This window comes from Portunus trituberculatus, chromosome 50 (genome assembly GCF_017591435.1).
Source record: "Portunus trituberculatus isolate SZX2019 chromosome 50, ASM1759143v1, whole genome shotgun sequence".
Taxonomy (NCBI): domain Eukaryota; kingdom Metazoa; phylum Arthropoda; class Malacostraca; order Decapoda; family Portunidae; genus Portunus; species Portunus trituberculatus.
Genome location: NC_059304.1, coordinates 31,566,916 through 31,581,174, shown reverse-complemented (window position 1 = coordinate 31,581,174; position 14,259 = coordinate 31,566,916).

The following is a 14,259-nucleotide window of genomic DNA, read 5'->3' as shown; positions in this document are numbered from 1 at the left end:
CCCTCCTCTTAGGGATACACATCACCAGGGGCCTCCTGTGTGTTTTACGCTCCACCACTCTGACTATCTCCTCCATCACTCTCACTGTCTCTCGTCCTCCTATATCCTCCAGCCTGTTTCCTCCTCCCTCTACCACCACCAGGTCTTCAGGCTCCATCTGGTGAAGGGAGCTCATCACCGCCTCACGGATGCCCCGAATATTGGCCCCTGGTCTGCTTTTGTCCATCACTCTATACCCACCTTTCGACAGGGAGTATATCTCTTTCCCTACTCCTCTCATCAGGCTATCTCCAAACAGCCACATCCTCCTAACTTTGCTCCCTGTCTTCAGCCATAGCCACTTGCCATCCTGGATATGTCGCCAGGATTGCCGACCTATGCCCATCCATGCCGACTCACTATGGCCCTTACCTCTGCCACTCCTGCCTCTACTCCCAACACTGCCCTGGTCCTCCTTCCTCTCTTACTATTGGCCTCCTGGGTACCTCTGCTGTTGGCCCGTGTCTGGCTGGGGGTATCTAGTGCACTCCTACTCCTAGCCCCTCCCTTGGCCTCCTCCTGTACCTTTGGCTCCTTACCTGCCTCCTCCAGACTGCTGTCCTTTTCCACCATCACCTCTTCACTGCCCCTTCCCTCGGTTACCAGGGAGTCCGTTACAGCCTTGTTGCTGTAGGAGTGGTCGGACTCCTGTGGGGTCACCGCACCTGTGGCGCCCCCCTCCATCTCCACATCTCCTTGACTACTAGGGTCAGGGCCCTCCCCTGTTCCATCCGTGCCTCCCTCTTCCTTTGCTACCCGTTTCTCCTCCCACCATGCCCTGGTAGTGTCTAGGCACTCAGGGCATAGGCCTATTAGGAAGTCGTTCCTCAGTACCTTCTGGCTGGCTTCCTTAAGGCCCACACATCGCGTGTGGTACCAATCTCCACAACATTTACACGCGATGGAGTTACTCCTATTGTTCACCTCACCTTTGCATACCTTACAGTCGTTCTCGTACATCCTGCTAAAACAACAAAGAACGAAATCAACAAAAAAAAAATCGGGAGCAAAACACACCACGTCTTACCTCCTGCCCAGTGAGGTGCATCTCCTGGGCCTTGGACGTCAGCGTGTGGAGCGTTACACGCCAGAACCAGATTTATGTCGCCACTGCAGTCGCTGGGGACACAAGTAGTGGCGCTGCCAGTCTGCCCCTCGCTGCAGGTACTGTGCTGGCCCCCATAAGTCAGCATAGTGCCTGGATGAGATCAAAGAGGGCACCAAAATCCCTCCTCGCTGTTGCAATTGTGAGGGTGACCACAACGCCCACTCCACCCTCTGCACTGTCAGGCCTCGGCCCTAAAGGGAGCCTGCCACGGATGAGGTGAGTCGGCCCAGGCTTGTGTTCCGCCAGGCTCCACCTCTCCAGACCAACGCCTGGGTGACGAAGCCCTCCTTCTTGGCTGCTGCCCCTCACCTGTCCCAGCCTTCCTGCCCCACCAATGGCACTTCAACCACACCTGCTGTGTTCCCACCTTTGCCTTAGCACACTGCTACAGTGCCCCTTGTGCCTCCAAACACAGTGCCCCAGGCAGGCATCACTTAGGAACTGCTTGCCACCGACGCTACCCAGCAGCTAATGGCGGTGGTGAGTGCAATAGCTGCAAAGGTGGACAACCTGACTGCTACGGTCTCTGGACTTAGTAACGAGTTTGCTGCCTTCAAGAACCAGCAGCACACAGTATGCAGTGGGACCTCCACTGTGGCCCCAACCCCATCTCCAGCTAGCGGTACTCAACAGGGCCAAGGAGAGAGTGTCGTGTGTCAGCATAGCCTGTGCGACCCACCCAAGAAAAAGGACAATGCTGCAGGGCAATGTGCAACTGCTGCTGCACCCACACCGAGGATGGATACCCCCGCCAAGCCAGTCAAGGGACCCACACGACAACCCCGGAGCCCCTCAGGGATGGTCTCTGCTCCCCCTGCTTCAGAGAGCAAGTCACCTGTGGCAGACTGTGAGGAGGATAATGCAGGTGAATGGACATTGGTCAGCCGAAAGAAGAAGCAGTGCTTCAGCACAATCCCAGCCCGGACTGCCAGCCCCGAGCCAGACCAGGGACACCTGAAGACTGCCAGCCCCGAGCCAGACTAGGGACATCTGAAGACTGCCAGCCCCGAGCCAGACCAGGGACATCTGGTGGCAGCCATACAGATGCTGATGGAGCAGATATCTCGCCTGACACAGGAAGTGGACGGCCTGAAGACACAGATGCAACACCAACGCAATAAACGGTAAGACTTTCCGCACCCTAACATGGAATGTCAATGGTCTACATGCCCGTTTCACTGAATTACACTCTCATGTCCTTCTCCATAAGCCTGTCATTATTGCCTTACCGGAGGTAGGGCCACGGGTGCCGGAGCTGTGGGGTTATGCCTCCCACACCCTCAGTTGAGGTGACAGCAGTAGTCGGGGGGATGGCCACTTACATTAAACATGGGATTCCAGTTAACTTCATGGAAATGGGATGATGAAGGGTATTGAATTCATTTCCGTTTGCTTGCACACTTTGGATGAAATTATATACTTTGTAAACATGTACATTCATGCTGGTGCCTTAAATATTGCAAATTTTCCTGAATATGTTCTTGAAGAGCAAAGTGTTATCATGGGTGATCTTAATGCGAGGCATAAGGAATTAAGAAGCCACCTCAACACCAATGCCAATGGTTTGCGCTGGAAGGCTTTCCTTGACACCACAGATACAGCTGTACTTACTGGGGACCACACACACACATGTGCAAGGAGGCAGACTTGATTATGTAGCCCTCATCAATATGCCAACATATACTGCCGAAACTTATCTTGTCAGGTCATTGCTGAGCGACCACTTAACCCTGGAGACGACCCTCCCGGTGCAGTCTGCCACAGCAGTGTCCAGGAAGCGCTTGACGGTGCCACCATCCAGGATGACGGACCTCGTCGTCCATGTGGTAGCATGGTACACTGCCGTGAAGAGCTCCTTTGCTGATGCAGAGGCACTGTACGATGGACTCCTGCACACCATCGAGGGATTCATCGCGACTCCAAGGGTTTCAGCAAGGGCCCATGCCACAGAGTCACGGAATGCCATGGTTACCGTGGCTCGACACCTCATGGATTTGCAGCAGCAGGAAAGGAAGAAGTACTGGGTCTCCTTCCTGGACAAGGTGCGCAGGACCCGGTCCCTCCAGGAGGTGTGGCACCATGTCAACAGCGTCCGGGGCAAGTCTAGACGGCAGGTATGTGACCCTGATCCTGCAGGCAGTGCACGAAAACTCGTCTTCCAGTGGAAGGAAGCCTCATCCTTCTCTGGCCTTCCTGTGGAACACCAGGAGGCGCTTGATCAGCAAAGCCTACGAAGGATGGAGTTGTTTTGCCACAGTGTTCCTCTGCTGGATCACACCTGTGTGCCTATCACGCATGACAAACTCCTCTCGGCAGTCAAGTTGGGCAAGTCAACAGCTCCTGGCAAAGATGGCATCACTTATGATATCCTCAATGCTCTCCTGGAGGTAAAGGTAGACAACCCTATCTTGGATTTATTTAACATGTCCTTCACTGCAGGCAAGCTTCCCCACTCTTGGAAAACAGCCATCGTCATCCCAATACCCAAAGGTGTTGGCACCTTTCGCCCTATTTCTCTCACTAGCTGTCTGTGTAAGATGATAGAGCTAGTAATACTTAACAGGCTTATATACAAGGTGGGCCATGTACTCTCTGGCAATGTACATGGGTTCCTAAAAGGTCACTCTACAAGTCATTGTTTTGTTGAATGCCTTATAGATAAGGATGCTACCTGCAGAGCTTTCGTTGATCTCAAGGGTGCCTTCGACAGGGCCAACAAAGATATTATTATGGTGAACTCATTCTCAAAGGTGTAAAAGATAGATTATTAGGATGGATCAGGGACTATTTGTATAATAGAACAGCACATGTTTGGTTTCAAGGTGCAGTCTCCTCTGAGGAAGTCTTTGAGCTTGGAACACCACAGGGTGGAGTCCTTAGTCCAATGCTTTTCAATGTTTTAATGGACAAAATTGCGCGCTGTTCCTTTCCGCAGGGCACCCAGGTCCTCATCTATGCTGATGACATACTCCTCCAATGCCCCACACCCAGGATTCTCCAGGTTGCTTTGTCACAACTGGCAGCGTTGTGTGTCCAAATGATAGTGATTAATGAATGTAAAACAAAATTTCAAGCTAAAGGGAAGGTCTCTCGGCTGCCCACTGTAAACAATGTTCCCATCCCTAGAGTTCATATACACAAGTACCTGGGTGTTCAGATGAGCTTCAGGAAGTCTCTTCAAGCCGTCCACTATGTTCGAGACCTCTGTTTGCCACGGCTAGCACCACTGTGGCTGCTAGCCAACAGGGGCCTGGGGGCTGGCATTCCAGTCCTAAGAATGTTTTATATATCTGTCATACGGTCCCTTATTGATTATGCCGCTCCTGTTTTAATACAGTTTAGTGTCACCCAACTCCGTCCCTTGGAGCTTGTTCAGAATGAAGCCATGCAGATAATCTTGGGATGCACGAGGCCTGCACGGATTGAAATCCTCAGAGCTGAACTACACCTGCCGAGTATTATGTTTAGGGTACAGGAAATTACTTGTCGCACAATTAGTCGGATGCTATGCACGGGCTCTGACTCTCTAAAGCAGTGGTTCCCAAACTGGGGGGCGCACCCCCCTAGGGAGGCGTAAAGAGAATTCAAGGGGGGCGTGAAGTCATCTGCTAAAAAAAATGTTTTAATAGATTATAAGAATAATAAAATCAAAATGTCTCTCTGGAATGTACTATTATTTGTTTGAGTGGCTTTCATTATTAAAATTTAATACAAACAGAGATCTGTTTTCCTGAACAGTGCTAAGAAATAAATGCAATAAAATAAAATAAGTTCACATGAGCAAAACAGGAAGTGGGAGGGGGGGGCGTGCGGGTCTACTGGAAGCAAGAAGGGGGCGTCAGGTAAGATAGTTTGGGAACCACTGGTCTAAGCCCTAAGGAACTGAAATATGTAAAAAATGGGTTATTTTGGTGTATTTCAGCGTTTTATGCAACAAAACTCAGGATTGCAAGCAAAACACACTATTTGCCTAAGGAAGTGAAATATGTCAAAAAATGGAATATTTTGGTGTATTCCAGCGTTTTATATAACAAAAATCAGATTTGCCTGGAAAAGACACTATTTGTCTAAGGAACTAAAATATGTCAAAAATGGGTTATTTTTAGTGTATTCTAGCGTTTTATGCATCAAACTAAAAAATGCAGGCAAAACACTATATTTCTTAAAACGTCTTATTTATGTTTTTTTAAGGTGTTTTATGAAAAAAAAACTATCTCGATTGAAATTTTTGCTTATTTATCATTTTACATTGTTTTGCTTTAAAATGATAAAATTGATGAAAACAGGCTAGTATAATGAATCCAAAGTAAAATAAAAAAAAAACGTGGAATTTTAGCAGTTTTTTAGCTTTTTTCCACTAAAACACATAAATGCTACGGAAACACACTGTTTGTGTAAGGAACGGAAATATGTCAAAAATGGGTTATTTTGGTGTATTCTAGCGTTTTATGCAACAAAACTCAGAATTGCAAGCAAAGCACACTATTTGCCTAAGGAAGTGGTATATGTCAAAAAGGGGTTATTTTGGTATATTACAGCGTTTTATGCAACAAAACGCAGATTTCCAGAAAAAAAAAAATATTTGTTAAAGAAAGGGAAATATGTCAAAAAAGGGGTTATTTTGGTGTATTCCACCGTTTTATGAACCAAAACTCAAAAATGCAGGCAAAACACATTATTTGTCTAAGGAACTGAAATATGTCAAAATGGGTTATTTTAGTGTATTCCAGCGTTTTATGCACCAAATTAAAAAATTCAGGCAAATCACTATATTTGTTAAAACGTCTTATTTATATGTTTTTAAGGTGTTTTATGAAAAAAAACTATCTCGATTGAAAATTTTTCTTATTCTTCATTTTACATTATTTTGCTTCAGATCGATAAAATTGATGAAAACAAGCTAGTACAGAGAATCCAAAGTAAAATTAAGAAAAACTTGTAATTTTTTCAGTTTTTAGCTGTTTTCCACCAAAACACAAAAATGCTACGGAAACACACTATTTGTCTAAGGAACTGAAATATGTAAAAAATGGGTTATTTTTAGTGTATTCTAGCGTTTTATGCATCAAACTAAAAAATGCAGGCAAAACACTATATTTCTTAAAACGTCTTATTTATGTTTTTTTAAGGTGTTTTATGAAAAAAAAACTATCTCGATTGAAATTTTTGCTTATTTATCATTTTACATTGTTTTGCTTTAAAATGATAAAATTGATGAAAACAGGCTAGTATACAGAATCCAAAGTAAAATTTAAAAAAACGTGGAATTTTAGCAGTTTTTATCTTTTTCCACTAAAACACATAAATGCTACGGAAACACACTGTTTGTGTAAGGAACGGAAATATGTCAAAAATGGGTTATTTTGGTGTATTCTAGCGTTTTATGCAACAAAACTCAGAATTGCAAGTAAAGCACACTATTTGCCTAAGGAAGTGGTATATGTCAAAAAGGGGTTATTTTGATTTATTCCAGCGTTTTATGCAACAAAACGCAGAATTCCAGACAAAACAAACTATTTGTTAAAGAAAGTGAAATATGTCAAAAAAGGGGTTATTTTGGTGTATTCCAGCGTTTTATGAACCAAAACTCAAAAATGCAGGCAAAACACATTATTTGTCTAAGGAACTGAAATATGTCAAAAATGGGTTATTTTAGTGTATTCTAGCGTTTTATGCACCAAACTGAAAAATTCAGGCAAAACACTATATTTGTTAAAACGTCTTATTTATATGTTTTTAAGGTGTTTATGAAAAAAAACTATCTCGATTGAAAATTTTCTTATTCTTCATTTTACATTATTTTGCTTCAAAATGATAAAATTGATGAAAACAAGCTAGTACAGAGAATCCAAAGTAAAATTAAGAAAAACGTGTAATTTTATCAGTTTTAGCTGTTTTCCACCAAAACACAAAAATGCTACGGAAACACACTATTTGTCTAAGGAACTGAAATATGTAAAAAATGGGTTATTTTGGTGTATTTCAGCGTTTTATGCAACAAAACTCAGAATTGCAAGCAAAACACACTATTTGTCTAAGGAAGTGAAATATGTCAAAAGGGAATATTTTGGTGTATTCCAGCGTTTTATGAACAAAACTCAGATTTGCCTGGAAAACACACTATTTGTCTAAGGAACTGAAATATGTCAAAAATGGGTTATTTTAGTATATTCTAGCGTTTTATGCATCAAACTAAAAAATTCAGGCAAAACACTATATTTGTTAAAACGTCTTATTTATGTGTTTTAAGGTGTTTTATGAAAAAAAACTATCTCGATTGAAAATTTTGCTTATTCTTCATTTTACATTGTTTTGCTTTAAAACGATAAAATTGATGAAAACAAGCTAGTATAGAGAATCCAAAGTAAAATTAAGAAAAACGTGGAATTTTAGCAGTTTTGCCTTCTTGTTGGGAGATTTTAACGGCCGTCATTGTGGGATGAAGGTGCTAGTAATCCTCGTGGGGTTTTAATCGGTTCTTTTATTGAGGATGAGGATTGAGGTTTTAAATTCTGGGATGTTACACATTTCCACAGTCCTACTGGGACTTTTACAGCTATCGATCTTTCTCTGTGTACATCTAATTCTTTCCTTGATTTTAATTGGCGGGTCCTACCAGTTTACAGTAGTGACCACTTTCCGATTTTATTACAATCTGTGAACTCTGAGCAGTCCCGGCCCCACGCTGGGTTTTAGACAAGGCAGATTGGCCTCGATTCACAGACCTTAGCTCTTTATCCGTCCGTTGGCTGACTACTTGTGCTGAGGCTGTTGATTATTTTACCGATTTTTACATTCAGTAGCTTCAGACAATCCCTAGGACGTCGGTCGCTTTACTAAGCGTTCCTTGGTGGAACGCAGCATGCACACAAAGCTGTGAAAGCAGCTTTCTCTCGTCTCCGGCGACATCGTGGGGACCCGCAGTGCCTGGAAGCTTTTCGCTGCCGAGCTCGAGCCCGCCGCGTTTTGAAAGAGGCACAAAGAGCCTCTTGAAAGCTTATGTCTCTTCCATTAACGCCCGCACCCTCTTACGGATGTCTTTAACAAAGTCCGCCGAATTGCTGGGAAGTATTCTGCTCCTTCCCCACCAGTTTTGTTGTCTGCTGGGCGAACGGTGGCAGACCCTAGGACTGTCGCCGACCTCTTCAGAGCACTTTGCCAGTGTTTCCCGGAGGCATCCTGCAGCCCAGGCGCACGTCACCGCCAGAGAATGGAATCTCTCGGCATAAATTTTTCTTCCACTGGAGGAGTCTTATAATGTCCCTTTCTCTGCCTCCGAGTTGCGGACTGCTTTGTCCCAGTGTCATGACTCTTCTCCTGGCCAGATGATATTCCTTATGCCTTCTGCGTCACATGTCTGACCTGCTTTTAACTTTATTAAATCTTTATAATATGATTTGGCATACCGGTGACTTTCCATCTTCTTGGGCTGTGGCAGTGGTTCTCCCATTTCCGAAGCCTGGGAAAGATAATCTCCAGGCTACGAACTACCGTCCTATATCTTTGACATCCTGCATTTGTAAAGTGTTAGAAAAGATGGTAAATGTAAGACTCATGTGGTACTTGGAGAGAAGTACTTGTCATCGGTACAGTATGGCTTCGAAAGATGAGGTCTACTACTGATGCTCTTTTATCCCTAGAGTCTTCCATTTGTGAGGCCTTTCTAATCACCACCATCAAGTAACTGTTTTTTGACCTGAGAAGGCCTACGACACTTGGTGTCATGGCATTTTACAGTTTCTTGTTTAATTTTGGCCTTCGTGGCCACCTTCCTATTTTATCCAGCAGTTTTATCCAGACGTCTTTTACGGGTTCGAGTGGAGTGTTCTCTCCGAGGCTACTGCTCTAAATGATGGTGTCCCACAGGAAGTATTCTTAGTGTTACATTTGCAGTCGCCATCACTATATTTGTTAAAACGTCTTATTCATGTGTTTTTAAGGTGTTTTATGAAAAAAAACTATCTCGATTGAAAATTGTGCTTATTCGTCATTTTACATTATTTTGCTTCAAAACGATAAAATTGATGAAAACAAGCTAGTAGAGAATCCAAAGTAAAATTAAGAAAACGTGTAATTTTATTAGTTTTAGCTAAAAACACAGAAATTCCAAGAAAACACATTATTTTTCTAATGAACTGAAATATGTAAAAAATGGGTTATATTGGTGTATTCCAACGTTTTATGCAACAAAACTCAGAATTGCAGGCAAAACACACTATTTGTCTAAGGAACTGAAATATGTCAAAAATTGGGTTATTTTGGTGTATTCCAGCGTTTTATGTAACAAAACTCAGAATTGCAGGGAAAACACACTATTTGTCTAAGGAAGTGAAATATGTCAAAAGGGGTTATTTTGATGTATTCCAGCGTTTTATGAACCAAAACTCAGAAATGCAGGCAAAACACAATATATGTCTAAGGAAGTGAAATATGTCAAAAGTGGGTTATTTTAGTGTATTCTAGCGTTTTATGCACCAAACTCAGAAATGCAGGCAAAACACTATATTTGTTAAAACGTGTTATTCATGTGTTTTAAGGTGTTTTATGAAAAAAACTATCTCGATTGAAAATTGTGCTTATTCGTCATTTTACATTATTTTGCTTCAAAACGATAAAATTGATGAAAACAAGCTAGTATAGAGAATCCAAAGTAAAATTAAGAAAAACGTGTAATTTTATCAGTTTTAGCTGTTTTCCACCAAAACACAGAAATGCTACGGATAACAAAACTCAGAATTGCAGGGAAAACACACTATTTGTTTAAGGAAGTGAAATATGTCAAAAGGGGTTATTTTGATGTATTCCAGCGTTTTATGAACCAAAACTCAGAAATGCAGGCAAAACACAATATATGTCTAAGGAAGTGAAATATGTCAAAAATGGGTTATTTTAGTGTATTCTAGCGTTTTATGCACCAAACTCAAAAATGCAGGCAAAACACTATATTTGTTAAAACGTCTTATTTATGTGTTTTTAAGGTGTTTTATGAAAAAAAAACTATCTCGATTGAAAATTGTGCTTATTCGTCATTTTACATTATTTTGCTTCAAAACGATAAAATTGATGAAAACAAGCTAGTATAGAGAATCCAAAGTAAAATTAAGAAAAACGTGTAATTTTATCAGTTTTTAGCTGTTTTCCACCAAAACACAGAAATGCTACGGAAACACACTATTTGTCTAAGGAACTGAAATATGTAAAAATGGGTTATTTTGGTGTATTCCAGCGTTTTATGCAACAAAACTCAGAATTGCAGGCAAAACACACTATTTGTCTAAGGAAGTGAAATATGTGAAAAGGGGTTATTTTGGTGTATTCCAGCGTTTTATGTAACAAAACTCAGAATTGCAGGCAAAACACACTATTTGTCTAAGGAAGTGAAATATGTCAAAAGGGTTATTTTGGTTATTTTATGTAACAAAACTCAGAATATTTTGTTTAAGGAAGTGAAATATGTCAAAAGGGGTTATTTTGATGTATTCCAGCGTTTTATGAACCAAAACTCAGAAATGCAGGCAAAACACAATATGTCAAAAGTGGGTTATTTTAGTGTATTCTAGCGTTTTATGCACCAAACTCATAAATGCAGGCAAAACACTATATTTGTTTAAACGTCTTATTCATGTGTTTTAAGGTGTTTTATGAAAAAAAACTATCTCGATTGAAAATTGTGCTTATTCGTCATTTTACATTATTTTGCTTCAAAACGATAAAATTGATGAAAACAAGCTAGTATAGAGAATCCAAAGTAAAATTAAGAAAAACGTGTAATTTAATCAGTTTTTAGCTGTTTTCCACCAAAACACAGAAATGCTACGAAAACACACTATTTGTCTAAGAAATAAGAACTGAAATATGTAAAAAATGGCAAAACACACTATTTGTTAAGCGTTTTATGCAACAAAACTCAGAATTGCAGGCAAAACACACTATTTGTCTAAGGAAGTGAAGTATGTGGCTCGTTATTTTGGTGTATTCCAGCGTTTTATGTAACAAAACTCAGAATTGCAGGCAAAACACACTATTTGTCTAAGGTAGTGAAATATGTCAAAAGGGGTTATTTTGGTGTATTCCAGCGTTTTATGTAACAAAACTCAGAATTGCAGGGAAAACACACTATTTGTTTAAGGAAGTGAAATATGTCAAAAGGGTTATTTTGATGTATTCCAGCGTTTTATGAACCAAAACTCAGAAATGCAGGCAAAACACAATATATGTCTAAGGAAGTGAAATATGTCAAAAGTGGGTTATTTTAGTGTATTCTAGCGTTTTATGCACCAAACTCATAAATGCAGGCAAAACACTATATTTGTTAAAACGTCTTATTTATGTGTTTTAAGGTGTTTTATGAAAAAAAACTATCTCGATTGAAAATTGTGCTTATTCGTCATTTTACATTATTTTGCTTCAAAACGATAAAATTGATGAAAACAAGCTAGTATAGAGAATCCAAAGTAAAATTAAGAAAACGTGTAATGTAGGAATTCGGAAATACAGATGCAGGAGGGAGTTCCAGAGTTTACCAGTGAAAGGGATGAATGATTGAGCGTACTGGTTAACTCTTGCATTAGAGTTGGACAGAATAGGGATGAGAGGAAGAAGAAAGCCTTGTGCAGCGTGGCCGCAGGAGGAGGGAGGCATGCAGTTAGCAAGATCAGTAGAACAGTTACCATGAAAATAGCGATAAAATATAGAAAGGGATGCAACATTTCGGCGGTGAGAAAGAGACTGAAGACAGTTAGTCAGAGGAGGGAGTTGATGAGACGAAGAGCTTTCGATTCCACCCTATCAAGCAAAGCTGTGTGACTGGAACCCCCAAACATGCGAAGAGTACTCCATACAGGGACGGATAAGGCCCTTATACAGAGTAAGCAGTTGGAGGGCGAGAAAAACTGGCGGAGACGCCTCAGAACACCTAATTTCATAGAAGCTGTTTTAGCAAGAGATGAGATGTGAAGTTTCCAGTTAAGATTATGAGCAAAGGACAGACCGAGGATATTCATTGTGGAAGAGGAGACAGTTGAGTGTCATTGAAGAAGAGGATAGTTGTCTGGAAGGTTGTGTCGAGTTGATAGATGGAGGAATTGAGTTTTGAGGCATTGAAAACTACTAGATTTTCTCTGCCCCAATCGGAAATCTTAGAAAGATCGGAAGTCAGGCGTTCCGTGGCGTCCCGCGTGATCTGTTAATTTCCTGAAGGGTTGGACGTCTCTGAAAGAACGTGGAAAGATGTAGGGTGGTATCATCAGCGTAGGAGTGGATAGGGCAAGAAGTTTGGTTAAGAAGGTCATTAATGAATAATAGAAAGAGAGTGGGTGACAGGACAGAACCCTGAGGAACACCACTATTAATAGGTTTAGGAGAAGAACAGTAGCCGTCTACCACAGCAGCAATAGAGCGGTCGGAAAGGAAACTTGAGATAAAGTTGCAGAGAGAAGGATAGAAGCCGTAGGAGGGCAGTTTTGAAATCAAAGCTTTATGCCAGACTCTATCAAAAGCTTTTGATATGTCTAACGCAACAGCAAAAGTTTCACCGAAATCTCTAAAGAGGATGACCAAGACTCAGTAAGGAAAGCCAGAAGATCACCAGTAGAGCGACCTTGACGGAAGCCATACTGGCGATCAGACAGAAGATTGTGAAGTGACAGATGTTTGAGAATCTTCCTATTCAGGATAGATTCAAAAACTTTAGACAAGCAAGAGATTAAAGCTATAGGACGGTAGTTTGAGGGGTTAGAACGGTCACCCTTTTTAGGAACAGGCTGAATGTAGGCGAACTTCCAGCAGGAAGGAAAGGTAGAAGTCGATAGACAAAGTTGGAAGAGTTTGGCCAGGCAAGGTGCAAGCACAGAAGCACAGTTTTGAGAACAATAGGAGGGACCCCATCAGGTCCATAAGCCTTCCGAGGGTTTAGGCCAGCAAGGGCATGGAAAACATCATTACGAAGAATTTTGATTGTAGACATGAAATAGTCAGAGGGAGGAGGAGAGGAGGACAAGCCCAGAATCGTCCAAGGTGGAGTTGTGAGCAAAGGTTTGAGAAAAGAGTTCAGCTTTAGAGACAGAAGAGATGGCAGTGGTGCCATCAGGATGAAATAAAGGAGGAAAGATGAAGAAGTGAAGTTATTTGAGATGTTTTGGCTAGATGCCAGAAGTCACGAGGAGAGTTTGAGTTTGAAAGATTTTGACATTTCCTATTTATGAAAGAGTGTTTGGCAAGTTGAAGAACAGACTTGGCATGATTCCGGGCAGAGATATAAAGTGCATGAGATTCAGGAGATGGAAGGCTCAAGTACCTTTTGTGGGCAACCTCTCTATCATGTATAGCACGAGAACAGGCTGAGTTAAACCAAGGTTTAGAAGGTTTAGGTTGAGAAAAAGAATGAGGAATGTACGCCTCCATGCCAGATACTAACACCTCTGTTATGCGTTCAGCACAAAGAGATGGGTCTCTGACACGGAAGCAATAATCATTCAGGAAAATCAGCATAATACCTCCTCAGGTCCCCCAACTGGCAGAGGCAAAACGCCAGAGGCACCTTCGCTTTGGGGATCCTGCGGAGGATTGGAAAAATAGGACAAGATACAGAAATGAGATTGTGATCGGAGGAGCCCAACGGAGATGAAAGGGTGACAGCATAAGCAGAAGGGTTAGAGGTGAGGAAGAGATCAAGAATGTTGGGCGTGTCTCCAAGACGGTCAGGAATACAGTAGGGTGTTGCACCAGTTGCTCTAGGTCATGGAGGATAGCAAAGTTGAAGGCTAGTTCACCAGGGTGGTCAGTGAAGGAGAGGAAAGCCAAAGCTGGTGGTGAACATTGAAATCTCCAAGAATGGAAATCTCAGCGAAAGGGTAGAGGGACAGAATGTGCTCCACTTTAGAAGTTAAGTAGTCGAAGAAATTACTATAGTCAGAAGAGTTAGGGAGAGATAAACAGCACAGATGAATTTAGTTTGAGAGTGACTGTTAAGTCGTAGCCAGATGGTGGAAAATTCGGAAGACTCAAGAGCGTGGGCACGAGAGCAAGTTAAGTCGTTGCGTACATAGACGCAACATCCAGCTTTGGAATGAAAATGAGAATAGAAAGTAGGAGGGAACAGAGAAGGGCTACTG